Here is a 21,738-nt window from a genome sequence, read left to right as displayed (position 1 = left end):
GTTCTTAAACATTTCTATCTATCCAATGGAAGTGTTTAGAACAATCGTTATTTTGCTTTCTTACACCCAATAGTGACTTATTTACAATCTTTCACTTTTCTGTTTTGAACTTTGCAAGGAAAAAATTAAAAAGACAGTTTCAAACCATCACACCCCTCCCTCCCACCCCCCATCCCCGAGTGACACTTGTCACCCTCAGAACTGTAGATCCCCCGGCAAGGTGTCACATACATCACCTTTGAGCACCTGGACACCTGCATTGGCCCCATAATGGGGTTCGGCACCACCAGCACTCACCCAGGCTACCGCAACACAGGGTTCATTTGTCCCTGAACCATATCCCCCCACCTCCATGGGGCAGGGAAGCCCTGGGGGGATGAGGAGGGATGTTATTTTTTCAATCAGCTGCAGCACTTGAGCTCCAAAAGCTTTGTAGCTTTTGTGCTTGGCAGCGGTTTGCTTTTCACTGATCCACGTTCTGCCCTCCCGAGCCGGTGCACTGCAGCACCCTGCTGTCAGACCCCCAGGGCTGGCTGTAGGGCAAGAGGCCAAATCCTGCTTCCCCTCTGTGGTGGGTCTTCCCTGGGAGAAAGGACAACCCCATGTCAGAAAGAGGAGCCATGAGGAGCACCAGTGCCCCAAGACAGCTTCCCATCCCTGAGAATTTAAGCCCTCCATGAAGGAGAATCTAGACAGCAGTTGCATAAAACAAAATTTAAGATCAATTAGAAAAAAAATATGCTTCCCACACCCGCTTTGCCCATTGCCCATTCTCCTCATCTCCCCTTCACCCCTTTCTGCCACCTGGGACCAGAAGCATCCGTCTTGATGTGATGTTGGCATAATTGGAATATTCAGACTGCTATTTTGTACCTGTCTGTTTATTTGAGAGACAGCAGCAACCTTGTAATGAACAGCTCTGAATATTTATCTGCCTCTTCTGAATGGTAAATTTGTATTTCAAATGCTTAATTGTTATTTTTATTTAGCTGCAAATTGCTGTTTTTATTTCACTGGCATACCTTAGAAACTGCTCTAGCACGAGGTTAAAGCTGAGCTTTTCTGTATTCCTGATTTTTTTTTTTTAATTAATCCAGTGCTGATAAGAGCATCAGGACTCTGCAATCCTTTTCTAGCTTCAGCAATCTAACATGTGAAAATAGTGGAATCAGTCCCAGAAGAAACTGGCTTGTGTGGAAAAATCAGGAGTGGGCAAACCAGCTGGGACTATGGAGGAAACCTGGACAGGATTTGGGGAGATGAGGAGCAGCTCAATTCTCCTGTGCTAAACATAGAGGACCAAGTAGCAGCACTTATCCAAAACGCCCCTTTTTTCCCCCTCAAGGTTTCCTCCCTTTCTCCACAGCAGCGTGAGCTTGGTCCCCCAGTACAGCACTGTGGAGCTGCAGCCTTGAACCTTTTTCCCCTCTGCAGAATCCCTCTTTGCACAGGCTGCTGACCCAAACAATGTCTCTCCTGATAGATGAAATACACCTGGGACCAGCTCCCAGCACTATGACCATCTGGTATGGGATAACCTCAACACAAGGGCCAAAAGGACCTTCTCCCCACCTATTCCCATCTAGCTGGGGGTAGAGCTTTTCCACCAAAAGGAGTTTTAAAAGCATCTGGCTGATAGCACCTATGGAGCAAGATGAGTGAATAAATCCTTCAGGACACAACCTATTGCCTGTGCTCTGAACTCACACCACAACTGAGATAACTTCCCTTCAAAGTTCTGGGGGTCTGTTAAGGAGGTAAGAGATAATCGAAAGGAGAACAGAAACATGGCAGTACCCCTCTGTTCCCCCTCCCTGGATCCCCATCGGGGCCAGCAGCAGGATGAGAATGGGAAGCCACAAAATGGGAGGAGGGAGGCTTCAGGAGACTGGGGAGAGCCTTACTTCGGGCATGAGGCATTTCTTTTCAGGGAGGGAGAGGAGAAAAAAAATCCTCCACGGAGGTATAAGGAAGGACAAAGGAGTCATGCAGGAGGAGCGGGGAAAAACACCCAGACAGGAGGAGTAAATGGCTCCTCGGTTCAGCCTTGGCTCCTCACTTCACAAATCCATTTCTGCTCCACTGCCCTTACGTCTCGCTGCCTTTTCCTGGCTGATGCACAAGACCCCGCTGGCAAACCCACTCCTTAAACACCCCCCACCCCAAAACACAAACCGATCCCCCTGCAGAAGGATGGGGAAGAAAAGCTTGCAGGGTGGGGGGCGGTCTGGGCATTGCTTTGGGATGTTTTTCTCGGCCTGTGCTGCGGGGGTGGCTGCCCGGGTCCGGTGCCGCTAGATGGCAGGCGGCCCCTCGCCGCCCGCTCCGCTCCCCGCAGCCCCACCGCGGGGCCTCCCGCCCTGCCAGCGTTTCCCGCTGCGTTTTGGAGAGGTGCAGCTTGGGACAGAGTTTTCCGTGCCCGGATGCTTTGCAAAACCGAGGGGCACCCCAGCCCTAGCAAAAAGTGTCTTTCGCAATGCGGGCCGACGAAGAGGACGCTCAGAGACCAAATCCTCCCTCCCTTTTCCTTCCCTCCGCCCCCGCTTTTGGTTTCTTTCTGGTTTTCATTTTTTTTCTTTTTTTTTTTTTTTCTCTCTTCGAAAGGCTGCATTCTTCTCCTTAGCTCATTTCAAGCATCAAGGTAGCAAAATCAGACAGATGCCTCCCTCTGAACACAAGCTGAGCCGCAGCAGGGTGCATACAAGGTTCAAGATGATTTCCCAGCACTGGGGAATTTTTAGGCTGGCAGGAAACTGAGCAGGGCCTGAGGCAGGCAGAGAAATGGCTTAACCTGGCTTGCCTCTATAGAACTGCATTTTTTTTTAGCTTCCAAAACAGGGTGCCTGCATCTAGCCTGCTTCCAGGATACCTCCTTCAACCCCTGACTTCCCCCAAGTCATGTCTGAGGAGAGAGCTAGCTGGCCTCATCCAAACCCATAGCACAGAGCATGCAATTAACCATGGCATGAATCTGTCCCCAGGTCCTGTTTTCATCTCGAGGTGTAAAGTTTGTTGCAACAACCATCTGTGCTCCTGTCGGTGGATCTCTTCTCCTATGAATCATTCACAGGGTGATGATGCTCTGCCCTTGAATGCTGACTGCAGAAAAGGAGGCTCTGACGGCTCATCTGCATTGTGGGGGGTTACTTTCATCATCCCTATTCTGTATAAAACAGAATTGAGCTATCTGGAGGGTGACACAGACACAGTGGATGTTACTGAAACTCACCCCCTTCTGGGACAAGGCTTTTTTTAGACTGAAATAGGAAGCACAAACCTCACCCTCAGCTTCCTCTAGGGTTTGGTTTTTCCTAGATATTTCTCCTTGAGGGAAATTTATTTTCTGCACCCCTGGCCTTGATCCAGCCGAATGCTTAAGCACATGCTTAGCTTCAAACTGTCCAGCTCCCTGCACTCATGCAAGTTGTGGATGAGGCTCATTGTCTCTTCTTGCCTTGGGGCAGTTTGTGCTTCTCAGTGCTCTTGCTGTGAGATGATGGATCTCCTCACTGCCAGCAGTGGGAGGAAGGAGTATCAGCTTGCTTTGCTTGGCATGGACCACAAGTCTAGCCCCATACCCTTGCAGGGAGACAGTTATCAAATCTATGGCATAAGCCATGAGGGTACATGAATGCTGCAGGTGAAGATTTGGAATCCCCAGGCATGAACAGCTGCAGCCCTGAGAGCAGTTCAGCCCATCATCTCCCTGCTCTATCATCTCCCTGCTCTTACCAGGACACAGTGCCTGTGAATATTTAACACTGGCTGAGAAGACCAAACAAAATCCTGGTTGCTGTCACTGAGAGGAACTAATAAACTTCCACCCATGTCAGTGATGTGCCCTAACACCTGTTCTTCAGAGACTGGGACCATCAGTTTGTTTTGGCACAGGTGACCAAAACAGTCTGATCCATTTGGTCAGACTCGCCCAACAGCTTGGACCCAGGTGGCTGTGCAGGAGCTCTGATAGAAATGTATGTTGGTTTCCCAACCTTTGATCTGCTGTGAATTTAAATTCTACAAACCCTAATGCAAGGAACTGAAGTGCATATTGATTAAGGGCCTTTTATGAATGCCTTGCAGAGCATATTAAAAATTATTTAGAACTTGTCTTCCAGTATTAATGACTCTTGTCCTTGGCACTTTGCAGTGATTCAGTCATGAGTTCTAATTGAAATGCTTTAGTTAAGACAGATTCCTTCATCCAGAGAAGACAAAGTGTCCTTTCAGGTGTGAGCCACAGAAGAGCTTTCAACCTCAAGGTTCCCAAATTGCAAAGAGACTCTCCTGGAGAGGGGTCTCTGTCCCTCAAGTGACTGGCTGTGGGTTGTCCTTGGAGGAGCCATTTCTTTGGACTTCCCCTATGGCTGTTGCTGATTTGATTGCAGAGGGCTGTAGAACAAGCATTTTTCTGCCCTAGCTCTCAAAGCATTCCCAGGAGGAACATCAATAACCTGCCTCAGTGGCCAGTAACTACACCCATGTGCAGCACTCAGAAGATGATGGTGCTTAGGTCCCACCTCTGAAAGCATCATATACATAAGCCAAACAAATCTGAGACAGTTATTGCTGTCACCAGGTGACAGAAAACCTCATGCCTCCTTAGTTATGTTTTCTTTGACCTCTACATCTAATCCTAAGTGGTTTCTTCCTAGCCATGAAGTTCAGGTTTTAAAGGGCACCTTGGCTTGAAAACATCCCCTGGGAAGGATGTGACATTTTGTAGGAGTAGCCAGACATGGCACACTGGGACTGCCAGGATGAATATAGACCAACTGGGTGGAGACAGTAGCTTATTTAATATCTGCTGGCTCCATGGTGGCCGACATAGGAGATAGAGGTCTGCATTTTGGTTTGGTGTAGAAGACCAAAGATCTTGCATTTTATGGAGACTTATTTCAGTGTTACCTTCCTGCTCCATGACTGGTGCCTTCAACCTGGCATGGGAGGGGAGTTGACTTTGCGTTTCCTTTGCCTGCAAGGAGAGACAAGCCCACAATAAACACAAGGCCCCTGATGGATGGTGCAGTGTCAAATCCACTGTTCAGCCCAGCTTAGGCCAATGCCTAAACGGAAAGCTTGAGCCCCAGCAGTCCTCAACTCCCACTGATTGTGAACAGAGAGACAAGTGCATCTGTGAATCTGCCTCTGCTCCTGAGCTCTCAAAGCAAATCAGTATTTCCCATCCAGTCTCTGGTGGGACAGGATGTTGAATGGCAATCAGTGCCTTCACCTCATGCACAGATAGGAGGGTCCCCCCGTGTGTTGGGGGACCTGTGACCATGAGAGCTAGAGGTTAGTGACTGGCCATGACCTGTTATGATTCTGGTTTAAAAAAACCTTCCTCCATCTACTGATTGCATGCTAAATGCACATGTGGTCTTTTGTGACAACACATAAAATGTGAACCAGCTGAAATCTGAAGTGCTTCTCTCCACCATGAGTGGCTTTCCTGTAGGTCAAATAAAAGCCACCAGTCACCAGACACTTCCCCAGGGACTGAGCTGTCCATTCAGCCCATCACACACACAGTCCAGCAGTGATTCATATGTATGTCCTGAGAGGAGTCATGCCCACCACCATAATTCAGGTGGTGGATGATCATTACCTCATAGAAGGATACAAAGAAAAAAGTATTTTGCCAAATGCTTCAATATTTTTTTCCCTTAAATATTCATTTAATTCATTCTCTGTTTTCAGCCTCTTGGTGACTTGCTTGTGCCAGCCATCACGAAGAAAACTCTTCATCTTGGCAACCAAAAATCAATTTCTTGACAACAGCTGGAATGGGAACTCACCCTCACTCTCTTGCTTCTCACAGGAACTCTCCTGAGGCAATGCACACACATTGCTCCTCGAAATGGACCCAGCCTGATCTAGCAAAGAAGCTCTTCACAGGGGAGCATGGAGCTCTTTAATTTGAAGAAAAGATCCAAGTTGCTTAGTCTGAATCCACTAGAAATAATCAGTGGTTTAGTTTCACATCCAAAGGAAGTCCATGACTCCTCCCAGAGGGTAAAAATACTGCCTTATATCTGGTTGTGCCGTTGTGGCTTTTCACAAACTCCAAACCTGTGATGGTTTTAAGACTGTCTTTTTAATTTTTCTTCACAAAGTTCAAGTAGAGAAAGTGAAAGAATGTAAATAAATCACTATTGGGTGTAAGAAAGCAAATAAGGATTGTTCCAAACACTTCCATTGGAGAGATAGAAATGTTTAAGAATCTCTACTCAAAACAAGGTTGGAGAGTTTGGGCAGTCCCAGTTCTCTGCTTGCTGGGCTTCTGTCTGTCTGCTGTTTCTTCTTTTCTGGCTGAAGATACCACACTGACCTTGACAAGCTAAGTCTAACAGCCTCTCTGCTTCTTGACTCTCTGCCTTCTGCCATGGGAGTCTGGGGGGATTCCTTCTGGCTGGGGGGAAGGCCCCTTGGGGAAGGCCTTTTGGTTGTGCTTTTCTGTTGATTGTATATATTTGTAAATGTTGTGAATTGTGTCTATTTGTACATATTCATTGCATTTCATCGTAGATTGTAGATCTGCTTGTAAATACAGCTTGCATTTGCTTCCAGACTGAGCTAGCCTGGTTATTGTCGGTGTGGGACAGGGATTTCAGCTCTCACACTGTTACAATTCATTATTTAAAGCTGTCCAGCTAGCTGGGTGCTGAGGCATCCTCCAGATCCAACATAGACCTATTGCCCTACTTTACTTAGAGTTTTAACTAAAAATAAGAGCTATAAACTCCCAAAGTAAGGCAAGAGTCAAGTATGTCTTGACTGTTTCAAAGAGCATGTGTTAGGCTGTAGTTTGGGTGTACAAAGAGGACCTTGCCAAAGACTGCCCAGACTTTCTAAATTGCAGTGCTTTGTGCACATGGGTAGATGCAAACACAGCCCTGGTGAAAAGAGCCCATCAAATAACTATACACATCCTGCCCTCTTCTCCTCCCTAGGCTCCACGATGGCATTACTGCAGGGCTTCCAGTGGGCAGTAAGTTATGATGAAAAGTGGTGGTTATTTATAATAAATGGAGCATTCAGATGGAAAAGTCTAATTTACTCCTTTAACCGTGCCCTGGGGTGGCTGTGCACTTAGGGACACCCTTCCTGCACTGTTGTATCACAGCACTGCACATTATCTACCAATGTGGCTTCAAAATGCAGTGACTTCAGTTTGGCCAGGATACTACTTCCCTTCTCCCTTGGATGCTCAGCAACAGAAAGTGTCAGATGGAATGGAAATATTTTGCAGGTGAAAAAACAGTTGGAGAGTACCATGTCTAAACTTGAAGAACAGCCATGCAACAAGCCATGATGTTTTCATCCTAGAGATTCTGAGATTTATTTTATTTTAAGTCTGGTGAGAGGTGAGTGGAGATGCAGCTCCATTGCTGTGATGCTAGGCTTCTTCCAATTCAAACCATTCTACAATTCCTAACGACCCACATGAAAGTACTCAACCTAGACAAGGAATTCAGAAGCCATAAGTGAAGTGCTGTAACTTGAACTCATCTTTAATTATCTGGAGTTTATTCACACTAAAGTCAAACAATCAGAGGGAAATATCCTACCAGCATAGCTCATAATTCACAACTGTGTTGATTTCTCTCCAAGGCTACAGTGACCTCAGTAAATAACAAAAGACTGGATCCTGTCAAAGAAATCAAGGAGGAGATATCTGAGATATTGGGCAAATGCTCTCCAAGGGACATGAAAACTATAGCAGCTTGCCATCATCCTGCAAGATAAAATAGAGTGAAAGCACATGAGATTTAATTCATCCAAAATGTGAGCTTAATGCAGATTTGTGTTTATATCTTGTAGCATCTGGAGTTTCCAATGAGTGTGACCACATCCTCCTTGAATTCAGCAAGCCTTGAAAATTGAACCACAAAGGAAACACAGAATTTATTTATGTAGGGAGAAAGAAAATCTTTTGTTTTCTATTACTTTACAGAATACTATTCTGACATAACCCTGCTTCTTCTGGGACCTTTGCTATACAAGTAGATCCTTGTTGTCTCAAGGGAGGTAATTCAGTCTCCCATCTTTAAGATACATTTCACTCTTCTGCCTTTAAGGCAAGGTAATAATATTGTCCTGACCCAGCAGAATAGAGAGAAAAAAATAATACATGTTTATGTTATTGTACTGCTACAGCATCTGACTAGCCAGACAGAATAAGGAACTCAAATCTCACCTGCTCCTCTCTCTTCAAGCTAGTAACAGACCAGCCAGGGCATCTTCTTTGATTTTCCATCTCTCAGCCTCCAGCAGCACCTGTCAGCATCCCATCTGTTTGAGAGAAAACCCATTTGGCTCTGCTTTGTAGTTCTGTAATGAAAGAGACCACAAATACTTACTTCATTCAGGAGTCTCATGGGAAACCATCAAGTTTTGATTTGTAACTCCCTCCATAGACAGGTGAGTCCCTGAGACCAAACTTGAGCATTACCTGGTGCTACAAAACTGGTGGGAGATGTATTCCCACTGTCCCAAGGCCATGCTATTTTTGCCAAGTCCAGAAACTGTCAGTCTGTCTATCCCACTGGTCATCACAGCCAGCACTGCCATGTTCCCTGTCACACCAGGACATGTGGGAGCCCTTGTGTGGTGGAGAGTTGCGTGGAGGGTGTTGCTTCGAGGCTAAGCTGATGTTTCTGAGTCATTATGTTAACAAAAGCCTCAGAAAAAGCAGTAAGACAGGATTCCATTGCATTGCCAGGGCACAGCACAGCACCATTTCCACAACTCCACTTCCCAGATGCCATCTTCAGCAGTGCCATACAGGAACAGGGATCCCAAAAGTGACCTCTTCCCAGGAGACAGGCTGGTGGAGGTAACCACCGAGTCTTTGTGCTGGGGATGGCTATCATGAACAGCAGATGGTGCAAGAGGAAGCAGAGCTGGCAGGATCAGCCAGCATTTTTCCTAGATGATGGTAAATCAAAGCCAGCAAGCTGCTGGCTCCTGCCTTGCATGGTGTCCAGTCCAGGAGACCAGAGAAGACTGGTTGTGGAAGGTTGGGCTGTGAATGTGGGAAGCTCTCTGGGTGAGGGAGAGCCTTGAAAGCAAGAGAGTGAAGTGCAGGGAGACATGCTGAACTCACTCTAGACTGGGTGGGGCAGAAGACCAAAACATGAATCAGCTACTAAGCACTGAAACAAGGCTAGTCTTGGTCATTTGGAGCTGGGTGCCACTGACTGGCCTCACTGTCAGTCAGTTCAATGCAAGCTGGGCAGGATATGCCTGGCAAAGAGTCTGCTGAAGTTTATTAAATCATCATGCTGTTGCTGCCTGAAGTCCTTCCTATACCTCTCTCTGGAGTGGCTTGTGCAGCAGTACCTAGCACCCCAGAGCATCTCCCAGATATCTCATTCCTTCTGGGTGGCTGTAGCACTACAGTGGAGCATGCACTTGGTTAGTGGAAGGGAAGCTGGACCATCATATTGATCATTGTTTCTGCACTGTGATCTTTCCTGGTTTGCCTTGCAGAATGTAAGAGCAAGAAGTACTGGAGGAATGATCCACAGCTGAGGGGAACTAAAACCACAAAGGGCTCTTCTGTGGCTTTCTTGTGGCTACATGGGCATGAGACAAGATAAATTATGAGGGTATGGCAAGGTGCTTGATCATGGGTCTGTGGAATACATGATGCCCCTGAATAAAGTGGTGTTTCCAGGGAATCTCTGGCCATACTGTGGAGCAATACATCTAACCTAATGTAGTGCTCAAGGGACCTCCCTGTGGTAGGGGCAGGGCACCCCACTGCTGCCAGCATTATCTCTCAGTGTCCTTGGTCTTCAGACAGATCAGCTATGACTATATGCTCTAGCTCTACCCTGGAGGGCATGGGTAGAGGTGGAGAAGCAGTCCCACGTTCCTAGCTTGCACCAGTGACCAGTGGAAACATGGCCAGGAGGGACAGCTAGTTGAATCCACACAAGCCAGGTAAGTCTTCCTGGCTCATAATGGGAGCCTGGACAACATCAAGGAACAAGAGCTCCCTGCAAGTCCTGGCCTATTACTCCATGGGGTCTGGCCTGAGCCTCTTGCTTAGAGTTATCAGCTCTATGTCATTCTTTTTTATGTAGGTGAGTTGAGTTGCTCAAGAGTACAAGTGTATGGGATGCTCTTACACTGAGTTTCATAGAAGGGAGTACAGGTGAAGGCAGTCTTGTCTTGAATATGTGCAGAGAGATTTGTCATGTTTGGTGGTTACAAAAACTGGGGAAATATGGCAGTAGGACAGGAAAGTTTGGGTGCAGAAAACCTTTTTCCAGCAGGAAAGGGAAAACCCATGCCAGCCTTCAGGGAATGACAGAGATACCTGTTATTTGGAATACAGAGAGCAGAAAGATAGGTGGAGGGCTTGGGAGAGATGAGTCTGAGCTAGCTGCAGGGTGTCACAGCAGGGAGGTTAGCAGAGCAGCAGAGAGCTCTTGTGGTTGTGAATCTTTCAAACCCTAGAAAATGTTTCCAAACAACACAACAAGGTCATTTTATATTGGGTTAAACATCTGATTCTTGTGGCCCTAGTCTGTAGATCTGCCCCTAGAGCTCAAATTACTGCACTCCCTGATTATGATGGCTTTAGGTGCATTGGAAATCTCATGCATATTCTGCAGCATAATTGGTCTAAAATATGTTTTCCTCGTTCTTCTGGTGCCAATGTTAGTAAGATGTCCTGGGTTTTATAACCTGCTTCAAGCAAGATCAGAGTCAGGCCCCTGGATGTGGTGGTGCCTTTCACCAATTCTTTCTTTAGTCTTTTTTTTCTGCCTTCTCTGCCCCATTCCTGACAGGGAAAGCACTGTTCTTTCCATGCTCCTTGTTTCTGTTGAAACAGTCATAGAAAAAGTGACAATTAGGAATTCCTCCTGTCCCTGATGGGCACCTCTAATTTCCATAGGACATCTACAGTACCTTCATAGGACCACAAGCCTAGAGAGAACCCCAAAACACCCAAAATCTGCCATGAATGGAAGAATTACCCAAAAAGGCTCTTGAGACTAAGTTACAGTAACAAAAATAGTCTGGGACTGCACATGGAGGTGACATGGCAAAACAAGATTGTAACAGATGGCAGAGGGTCCAGGATAATAGACAAGGACTTGAAATTATCCTGTTACCAATTGCAGGGACCAATCACAGTCTGAGGTGCAGAGCAGAAAACTGTCAGTGGCACAGGTTCACCTGGCCCCTCCAGATGAGGACCAGACAGCAGTGGAGATGCTAAGAAATATGGGGCTGATTTGCACTCCTCCACTGCAGCTAGCTCCACGCAGTTCATCTCTCCACATTTCCTAGTATTTGTTCTCTTGTTCTGGGAAGAGGAGAGAGCTGCAAGAGGCCCATCTGACAAGGATGTTTAGAGAGAGGAAAGTCCATTGTGTGAAGGAATTTGGTATGTCAGGGTTTGTTTTCCTTCACACACAACAAAACACCACCATCTCAAAACCCTCTATAAGGGAAAGCAGGAAAAAAAAAAAACAACCAACAAAAAAACAACAAAGAGTGGAGTTCAGTTTGACATGGACTATGGAAGGATTTCTCATTGCTTTTTGGCTTTTCAATCTTAGGATACTTACTACTGCAGCTATTTCAGGAAAATAAAAAAAATAAAAAGAAAAACAGAGCAGAGAAGGGGAGCCCTTCCCTACCCTACCTCAGTGGGTTTTCTGTGCAGTAGCACTGGGATCAAAGCAGCTCCCATCTTTCTGCCCTAGGTGTGAAGCAAGCTACAAAGGAGCTTCCAAGTCTTCAGTGGTTAAACCAGGGAATGGGCAGTGCGGTCAGTGACCCTGTAAGGCAGAGCTCTTTTGTTCCAGCTTTTCTTGATCTGAACGACTCCTGCAAAGCAGTCAAGAGATTTTAGGAAAGTTGGATGTAAGGTGCTGGCTCCCAGCAATGAAACTGGGGGCAAGTTACTCCTCTGGGCAGCACTTTGGGTCAGACGCTGCAAATGTCTTTCACGGTAAGAGTCCCCCAGCCCAACTTTCCGAGCCTCCCTGATGGGCTCTTGTCTCTCCTAATGCTTTCAGCCCCTGGAATGGTGATTTTTGTGGGTTCTGCTGCTCGACTGAGTTTTCCCCATGGTGCAGTCCCGGGTGCCGATGCCTTGAGCGGCGGCAGAGAGCAGCTCGCCACCACCTCTCCCTGCGAGCGTTTTCCGAGCGCTTGGCATGGCGCCCGGGTGCCTTTCACTGCTGCCTTTTCATTCGCCTTAATTCACTGCGTTTCCTTTCTTGCTCCTTGCGAGGAACAGAGGGAGAGCTTGTTCCAGCAGACGGGCCCCATCCGCTCCACCCGGCTCTGCTGGAGCGAGGGTTGGAAAAGAAGGGATGGAAGGCGAAGGGGGTAGCTATCTCCCACCCCTTTGGGGCCCCGCGTGCCGCCTGCGTGCTGCTTCCTAGCAAATACGGTAAGCGCTCAGCCTAAAAATGTAAGTCTGATCTCATGACACAGGGTGGCCCTGCATTCCTCACCTCTGACATAACCCACTGGGAGTGTACTCCGCAGAAAAACACAAACAAGATGTACTGGCGGGCTGGAGGCTGGCAGATGTGCTCCACAGCCCCAGCACAACCCCCCGGGCCTGCTGCAGCACAGCGTGTCCCCTCCTGGGGAGGGCAAACCCACAGTCCTCGCTGCGAGGACAGAGCCATCCATTGCCTCCTCCTGTAGCAGGCAGTGCAGGGGCGGGGGTGGGAGGGGGGTGCCCCAGCCCCCACCACCAGCACTGCGCACCCGGAATAGGGGCGGTGGGAAGGTAACTCGCTATGGTTTGGTATCACTCAGGGAGGCAGCTGAGCTCCGCTGGGATTTTGCTCGGTGAATGCCTGAGGGCGTTTTTAAGGATTTGCGGTGCTTTTGCAGTGGTTCAGTGGTTGTTATTTTTTGCATTGTTTTTGTTTCTGCTTGTGAACCTCTCAGGGACAGGCTCTGCTCTGCGTCTGCCATGGCTGTAGCTGGTGCTCTTGCACTGTCCGCCGTCCCCATTATCCTGCAGCAGCTCCACTGCAATGCCCTTGGCCCTGTTTGCTAAGAGTGCATCATGCCCACATGGAAGCCGTGCCCCTCCACAGAGCTTGGCACCCAAAACCTTGGGTGTCATGGGGTGGTAATTCCTCCCTGTACCTAGACAGGGCACTGGGATTAAGTGACTTGCCAGGGACCACGCAGGGAGTCAGGGCAGGGCAAAGATTTGAGTCCTGCTGCCATAAACAACAGGCTGACTTTCAGCCAAACTCTCCTGCAAGCCCAGCCTTGTCTTGAAGAGGGGACAGATCCTGCTCAGCACAGGGCTGACTGCCCATCTCACCCAGCCATGCCACATCACACCACTTGTTTACTCGAGAATGCCCTACACCTTGACAACCACCTCTCTTTCCTTCCGTTGCGCAAAGCTGCTTTCCTAGAAAGAGGCTTTGTGACACTGGGTCCAACCAGCCCAGCTCTCCTTCGTGTGTGTAATAGCCAACTTTAAACCACTGGCAGGTTTAGCTCAGCTCAAACACCCCCAAACTCACATGCAGATGAGTTAGAAAACTTGATCAGATGCTGCCTGATACAGCCCTGCGAGACTGCCAGCCCGTCTTGCGAGGAATCAGGTAAGCAGGTAAGCAGTAAATCAGACTTCAAGTCCACTCTTCAGACTTACTTTTTTTCTTTGTAGTGCTTTCCCTCCCTTTGTAGTGCTCCAGCATTCCACAAAGCTAGGAGGAAGATTTTCTTTTCTGCAGATGTGTCTCCTCTGTTTCTAGCTTAACCTTTCCCTGGCAGTAAAAACATCTGTTTGTTGTTGATTTTGTTTTGTTTTGTTATTTCACATTTTTAAAAAGGAAATAAAAACAAAACAAAAAACAAACTCACTCCTCCTTCCTCCACAATACTTCCAAGTTTTAAGGATTACTACTCCTCTGGCAGAGGATGGTTTGTAAGAGAAGACAAACACTGGTAACAAGAAACAATGGTAACAAGACAAGCAATGGTTCAAATTTACTTCTTCAGAGTACACAACCTTTGATCCCAGAGCAGAAGGAAAGTGCCTTTTGCTCATGGGTCCAAGTCTGTTTTCATCCACTCCTTCACCTTGGGGTTCTCCATTCTTTCCTTTATCTTGGGGAAGCACCCTGGCCATACTCAAGCTGTTGGTGGCATGGGGTTGTCTCCCTCTCCCCACACTGATGATTGTGTGCAGCCTCTTCTGTGATTTCTTCTCCATCTTTAATCTTCTAAAGTTAACCCAAAGTTGGTGCTGATTTATTTTAATGTGGCAGACCTTAACCTGGGCTAAAGACATAAATTCAGCCTAGCAAGTTCTCCTTGGCCAGCTGAGAGGACAGGTTAGAAATTAATCCAACAACAGCAGATGGGCTGGTTTGAGCACTTGCTGCTTGCTCACTGCTGCTCTTTCCCATTCTCTCTAAACCTCTTTCCTGAAAAATAACATGATTCCTATGTCAACTACATAAGCCTTGCTTGGAAAATCCAAGGAATAAAAGGCCTTCAGCTGGAGATATTTTTTGAGCTTTGGTAGTCCTGCAAATATTTTTTTTCCCAGGTTTTCAGGCAAGTTTGGACTGTGGCATTATACTGAGGTGATATGAAATACAAGCAGTCTCTAAGAGAGTGTTATCCAGTCATGATATTTTACTTTTCACCTGGTTCTCCATGCACATTGAATGTAAACACGTAAGGAGCTGGCTGGTGGGCTGATGTTTCTGCTTGTTTATACAGGGATTTTTTGGTACCTCAAATTCTCAGTGGCACAGCACTCTTAGGGATAACAGATACAGGGTGTTTGTTCTGTGAGCAGAATCAAGTGTCTGAGCCCCTGGCAATGGACTGTATCAGTGTCCCCATCACATGCTGAAATAAAACATCTCTACCACCAGTCAGTTGTCCCACAGAGGTATCTTTGTTTGTTTTGTAGCTGATTGTGCTGTAGATATATTTTTGCCCATAGTGATGAACAATCAGTCCCAGCAATTTTCAAGAGCTGCAAGAGTTTCATGGCCAGTATCATTGTGTTCAAAGAGTAATGTGGTCTCTAAGCCTCTTACAGAGTGCTAAAATACTGCCCTAGGCATCAGAAGACCTGAGGTGTATAACACGGAGGAGGAAATCTGGAACCCTCAGCTCAGTTGTGCCAGATGTGATGTAGGAAGCTGGAAAACCTCAGGTAATCTCTTGGACCACATTCAAACCACTTCCCATGGAGTCTGATAAAGCCTTAAGTATCAACAGGGCTGGGAGGACAAGCATGAGCAGTATCATCCAGAACAGCAATGGACCCAGCATGCTCTGCACTTGTTGGGGACCCCCTTCAAACAACCTTTAAATGATGCTTTTGTTTCTTCCCACTAATGGTGTACAGAATTAGGGTCTGTCAGCCATGAAAACACAAAGTCTTGAAGTAACCATGGCTTTCTTGATAACAGTAGGTACTGAAGTCTGTAACAAGCTCCACAGCTGGCAGATTGAGGAGAGCCCTTGGGTTTACAGTGCTCTATCTGCTGGACAGATTTCGTGCAGCCCTATACCGTGACCACTTCTCCCTGGTGTTTGCAGCTAGAATCTGCAAAGAAAAGAGCCTCATAGTGTAATATCCTAATTCCTTCTCTGGAGACTTTCAAAACCCAGCTGGATGAGCTCCTGTGTGGCCTGCCCTAGGTGATCCTGGACTGGCATGGGGATTGGACTCAATGATCTCCAGAGGTCCCTACCAAACCCTACAATTCTGTCATTCTACGATTCTAAGCCGTTTGCTACAAAATAAAGCAATTAAGAATCAGAAACACTTCCCAACAAAGTGCTACAGAGACATGATGATGTTGTTGGTTTTGTCTGGACCTGAGCCCAGGACCTGTGACTGGACCTGTCATGTCCCCACACCTTCAAAGCCAGGGCCTGGGCTGTGTTCATGTTCTCCTATCACAGGGTGAGAGCTTTCCTGGAGCTGCCAAAAGGGCCCAAACACTTTCTTCTGTAATCTATCATGACTGTCAAGATGCCAAGAGACATGCCAGACTTAGACTCTGGGCCAAAACAGCTGTATAGACATGCCCAGAAAGGAGAGCTGGCACAAGGTATTGTACAAAGAGAGATACATGAAGCTGCAGGCAAATAGTTTGTTAATCTCTCAGGTAGGTTAGGCTTGGCAGAAGGCAAGGCAAGTCTGCTCACCAAGAAAGAAGAAAGCAAAACTTTATCAGCTTGGGAAAGAGCTGGAGCCTATTTTCGTGGGAGCCCAGGAGAGGGTGTAAACAAAACTCTTAGAATCATAGTATTATAGAATTGTTTTGGTTGGAAAAGTCTTCTAAGATCAAGTCCAACTTTTGACTTACCACCATGGCCATTAAACCACATCCTGAAGTGCCAGTCTCAATAACTGCCCCAGAAAGGTTGAGGTGAAGCACTTAGTGATATCCCAGTGAGGCCACAAATATCTTTTTGAAAGAAGTTTTCCCAGAAAAAAAAAAAATCGCATTCCAGGTACTGAATCCATGATAATGTTCAGGAGTGACTGGAGGAAGGAGTCTGCACCTTGCTCAGTATTTTTTTAAGGGGATCCTCCACATGTCTCCATCTCAATGTTGACCTAGAAAGTTAAGCCCCAGAGGATGGGAGAGGGCAATTCAGTTCCCAAGCTGGGAGTAGCTATGGCACAACAGGTCAGTGAGGCAGACCATGGGCACTAAACAAGATCATTTCACCTAATTAGCTCAGGCAAGATGAGGATACCATAAAATCATAAATCATAAAATGCTTTGGGTTGGAAGGAACCTTTAAAGATCTTCTAGTCCAACTCTCCTGTGATAACCAGTGACATCTTAAACTAGATCAGGTTGCTCAGAGCTCTGTCCTACCTGACCTTGAATTTTTCCAGGGATGGGGCTTCTACCACCTCTCTGAACAACCTGTTATATTCCCAGAGAGGTTGTTTTCAGTATTTAACGGCCATCCAGTCCCCTGCTGAACTTTTGTGATCAAAGTCTTTCCAAGCTGATCTATTTTCAGCCCAACCCACTCAATACCTTGATTGCTACACAGCTCTTTTAGCTGCCTCTAGGTAAACATGCTGTCGCTCCTTGGCATTTTGCCTCACAAAGCCCAAAAATACAAGTGGCACAGAAAATAAGAGAAACTGTTCTCCTTCACCAGGAAAAACAACGCTATTTCTGAAAGAAAGTGTTTTTAATGCACCTCACTGGCCATGCACTCACACGTTTGTGTAAATATACTTGAACTAGAGCTCCAACCTTTGGCATCACGTATGCCTATATGCTGACAGAAACAGAGAGAGAACTATGTACATGTAAGCTCAGAGACAGCTTCAGTCTCTGTCTGAATGCAGAGCCTTTGCTATGCTGAGATAACAGAGTCTGTCTCTATGAAAACAGGTTCACATGTACTGACCTGAGCACAGACCAGGGGGTTCTGGTCTCTTCTGGAGATCTGCTTCTACTGTGGTGGTTCTTAGGGAGGCTGATCACCATGATGCCCATGCTGGGATGTGCTTTGTACCCCATGGTGGAGCCAGGGATACAGCACAGATAATCTGGGGACCACTCTGGAGTCTTTGCATACAAAATTGGTGTTGTCCATTCCTCGCTCACGCCCTTGGTTCTCCGCAGGCTGAGGTGAGATAGAACACTGCACAGGAAGCATTTCATGAGTCCTCTGCCAGTCAAGCAGAACCAGAGCAGGCTTAAGCAGATCAAAATCAGAGCTCAATCCACAGCAGACCTTGTTTTTTGAGGAATGACAGTGACAATGGCCAGATCTTGAAGTCACATTTTCAGTTTTCCCCTTAGGAAGTAAACACATAGAAGTCAACAACAGATGGAGCATCACATGGAGTTAACACAGGTCAGCACAGACTTCACAGAATCCATGAGTCTGAAGAAGAAATCATTTGGAGGGGGGACCAGCTGGGAGATTATTGTGAGAGATTGGGAAAGAAAGCAAAAAAATATTGGCATGAACTGCCTGCTCTGAGGTATGCAGCTGAAAGTTTTGGTTTTGTGGAAGACAAAGATGGGCAGATAACAAAACAAGACAGCAGCTTTTTTCTTTTGGTCTCTTTCTTTGGCTGGGGACTGGAGAATGCGAGCCAAAAGGTGTTAAAATGATAACGAAATGGACACGATTAAAGCAGGCAAATGCAAAACAAAACCAGCTTTTGTGTGACGAGCAGATTGAAGTGAGGTGACAGAGAAGAAGGAGAGCTTTTTCAGTAGTTGGTATAGTCCTGGGTGACAAACAAGGGATTCAGGAGAGCTGCAGTAATGGGCTGTTAGTGTGGAGGAAGATGGAAGGGAGGAAAGGGAGCAGAGGACACCTATTAATAAAAAAACCCACATTCCATTCAAGATTTATTGAAAGCTCAGAGCCAGAGAGTCTTTCATGCCTTTGCATCTTTGAGCTAACATTACCCGAGAGTGGGTAGTGGAGGGGATCTGTTATGAGCCATTGAATTCAAGTGGAGAAGAGCTCCAGCCTTTAATATGCAGAAATGAAAAGGTTTTGCTTAATAGAAATTTCAGTCTGAGGAACCTGCTCTGCAATAGCAGAATAACATTAGTGCTTCTAAAAACACAGCTGGTCATTTCTGAACACAGTATCAGGCATCAAACCCAAGATTGCTCAGTGGAGGAGCTCAGTATGGTGGCTATGGATGAATTCAGCACTGGACAAACAAAAATTACTGGTTGCCCCGGGACCTGTATTACTAACTAGTGACATTCAAAGAAAGGACAGTCCCATCTGGCCATGGGCAGAGCAGTGGCAGCACAGAAAGATGAAGTGATCACAGAGGACAAAGAGCAGGCCAGGAACTCACCCCAAGGGAGAGTCAGAAGGGACTGGTTTCATCTTGGAGGTAGAGGATTGAGTCAGTGTGAGAGGGATGCAGAGGTAAGGTTGCTTCCATACAGGGGGTTAATGGAACAGGTACTGGAAAGTTCCAGTTACAAACAATGCTGGGAAGCTGGAGATAGTGAGTCACCAAAACACTCTGAGAGCTGAAGGTAATTATCACAGGGAGAGGGGTTAACAAACACAAGCTAAAATTGGGAGTGGACTTGATTACAGCGGAGGATGGCCTCCACAGGCTAAGGATACAAGATAGAGGGCTGCCTGATAGAGTGGAACAAAATGTGACAACAGCAGAGAGCCAGAAAGCCGAGGTCCAGGTGGAAGTGCATTAGAAAGGATGCTGACAAATGATTAGGACACACTTAAAGAGCAGCAGTATCTGTTCCCCCACACCAAACCTCCTGTGCAGCTAGCAGATACTTTGGCAGGACATGGAAGGGAAGAGGCATCTTGGAGACACTGTAGCTTATCTAATCCATTTTGGATTCCTACTGTAAGATGGGATGAGTGTGTCCTGGTTTCTATCAACTGCTCCATCAGGATTTCAACAGATTTTGGTAGATGAAGCCAGCACCTGATACTTTCAAATCAAGGCTGCTTACATGGCAAGCTGAGCTTTAAGCCAGCAGATGAGCTTCCCAGAGCGGTAAACTGGTATCTTTAATAGCCTGTGAATGGTCAGAGGTTGAGATTTCCCTGGCTCCAGCTTGTGCCTCCCCACTCATGCTGTGTGAGATGCTGGAGGTAATGCCAGGCAATTTACCTACCAGCAGCTCTTCCTGCTGAGCAAATATTTATTTTATCATAGTTTTAATGTACCCATCTCAAGTGACAGCTAAATGTCAACCACAAAATAAAGCAGTGCTGCCTGGGAAAGACCACGCTTTGCTGGTGTAGCTCAAGGTTTTATCACTGACAGTGAGGCAACATGAAGAAACCCTCTGTTTCTAGGGGTGCTGTCTGAGGGGAATTTGAGGCATTGTGACTGTTGCAGTCCATGGACTGTTAGTATTGGGTATGTTGGTCAATAATAGTTACTGGGACCTGGCACCCCCCTCCCTCTTGTTCTCAGTGGTGCTTGTTTCTGGCATGGGTTTGCTTTCTGGTGTTTGAAGCCAAGTTTCTCATCTGGTGACAGTGTCCCCCATCCGAAAGGGGCTGCAGCAGGGGGCCTGGGCTCTGCTGTGACATTTGGAGTGACCAGGAGGTCACTCAGCCAGAAGAAAATGAAAGCAGTGACCCTCCTGCAGCACAGGGCAGCCACAGAGCTGCCCCCGCAGAGGAGAAAGCACAAGCAGTACAGTTAAGATCTGGATTTTGCTTCACACCACAATCCTTCTACTTTATATAAAATACTTTTTTAAATCACTAGAAAATATTTACTCTTCTCTTTTTCCTTTCCTTTCCTTTCCTTTCCTTTCCTTTCCTTTCCTTTCCTTTCCTTTCCTTTCCTTTCCTTTCCTTTCCTTTCCTTTCCTTTCCTTTCCTTTCCTTTCCTTTCCTTTCCTTTCCTTTCCTTTCCTTTCCTTTCCTTTCCTTTCCTTTCCTTCCCTTCCCTTCCCTTCCCTTCCCTTCCCTTCCCTTCCCTTCCCTTCCCTTCCCTTCCCTTCCCTTCCCTTCCCTTCCCTTCCCTTCCCTTCCCTTCCCTTCCCTTCCCTTCCCTTCCCTTCCCTTCCCTTCCCTTCCCTTCCCTTCCCTTCCCTTCCCTTCCCTTCCCTTCCCTTCCCTTCCCTTCCCTTCCCTTCCCTTCCCTTCCCTTCCCTTCCCTTCCCTTCCCTTCCCTTCCCTTCCCTTCCCTTCCCTTCCCTTCCCTTCCCTTCCCTTCCCTCTTTCTCCTTCCTTTCTCTTCATTGCCTCTTCTCCTGCCCCTGCCCCATTCCATGCTGCCCTGAAGCTCCCTCTCAGGCTGATGATCATTCACTCTCCCTGGACTCCTAACTCAAACTCCACATCTTTCTCCTCCTGCCCTGGGCTATCTTCTGGTCAACTTCTGCTTTGGTTTAAAAAATGGTTTTAGAATATTTCCAACTATGTACAATGTATTTGCAACCTTCTTTGAGTCAGAATATTGTTGTTGTGGCTTCTGTCCACATGTTCCTTTGCCTCCACTTATGCTTTCTCCCTGGGACATGCTTTACCTTGGAAAGGGCTCCTCTGTCTTACTGCTCAAACTGAGAAGTTAAAAAAGAAAGCTTTGTTAGGTTTTCCAACTTCATTGCATAAAGAAGCCCTATGATCAGCTTTTGCCAACATTTTCACTTGCAGAAAGACAATTTATTAGTCATTAGCAGAGTCTGCTTTTATTTTTGATGAAGAAAAATAAAAGCAAAGTCTTTGCTACAACACAGTGTGCTTCTCTTCCACTATGGGCCAGAGGACACACTCCAGCCTAGAGGACAAGGAGCCACTTGTAGGCCTGGTGGTGTGGAACAAGATATTCCTTTAGCACCAGCAGTGCTCTCAATTCAGGTCCATGCTCCACATCTTCCTTTGCTGACTAACAAAGAGTACAGGCCACCAGGAAGGAAGCAGACACACAACAGTAGAGGGAGAAAACAGAGTTCAGGGTTTCCAGCCCCACACTCCTCAACCTAGGACCTCACTCCTGGTTCCTGGGCTTGTGTGAGGATGCTCTTCACAATGTCTGATCCATCTCTGTGCTGGATGTTGAAAGAATTCCACCACTTTCTGCAGACTCTGATTAAACTCCATACTGCACTACAAGAAATACCCAGGACAGATGTGCTTCAGGTGCCACTGGAACACTGCCAGGAGCAGCTAGATGATTACAGACATTGTTTTGAGGGACATGAAGTTCTCTGTGGCTGCAGCTTTAGAAATCCTAACTGTGCT

This window comes from Indicator indicator, chromosome 20 (assembly GCF_027791375.1).
Source record: "Indicator indicator isolate 239-I01 chromosome 20, UM_Iind_1.1, whole genome shotgun sequence".
NCBI classification, from domain to species: domain Eukaryota; kingdom Metazoa; phylum Chordata; class Aves; order Piciformes; family Indicatoridae; genus Indicator; species Indicator indicator.
This window is presented reverse-complemented; position numbering follows the sequence as displayed.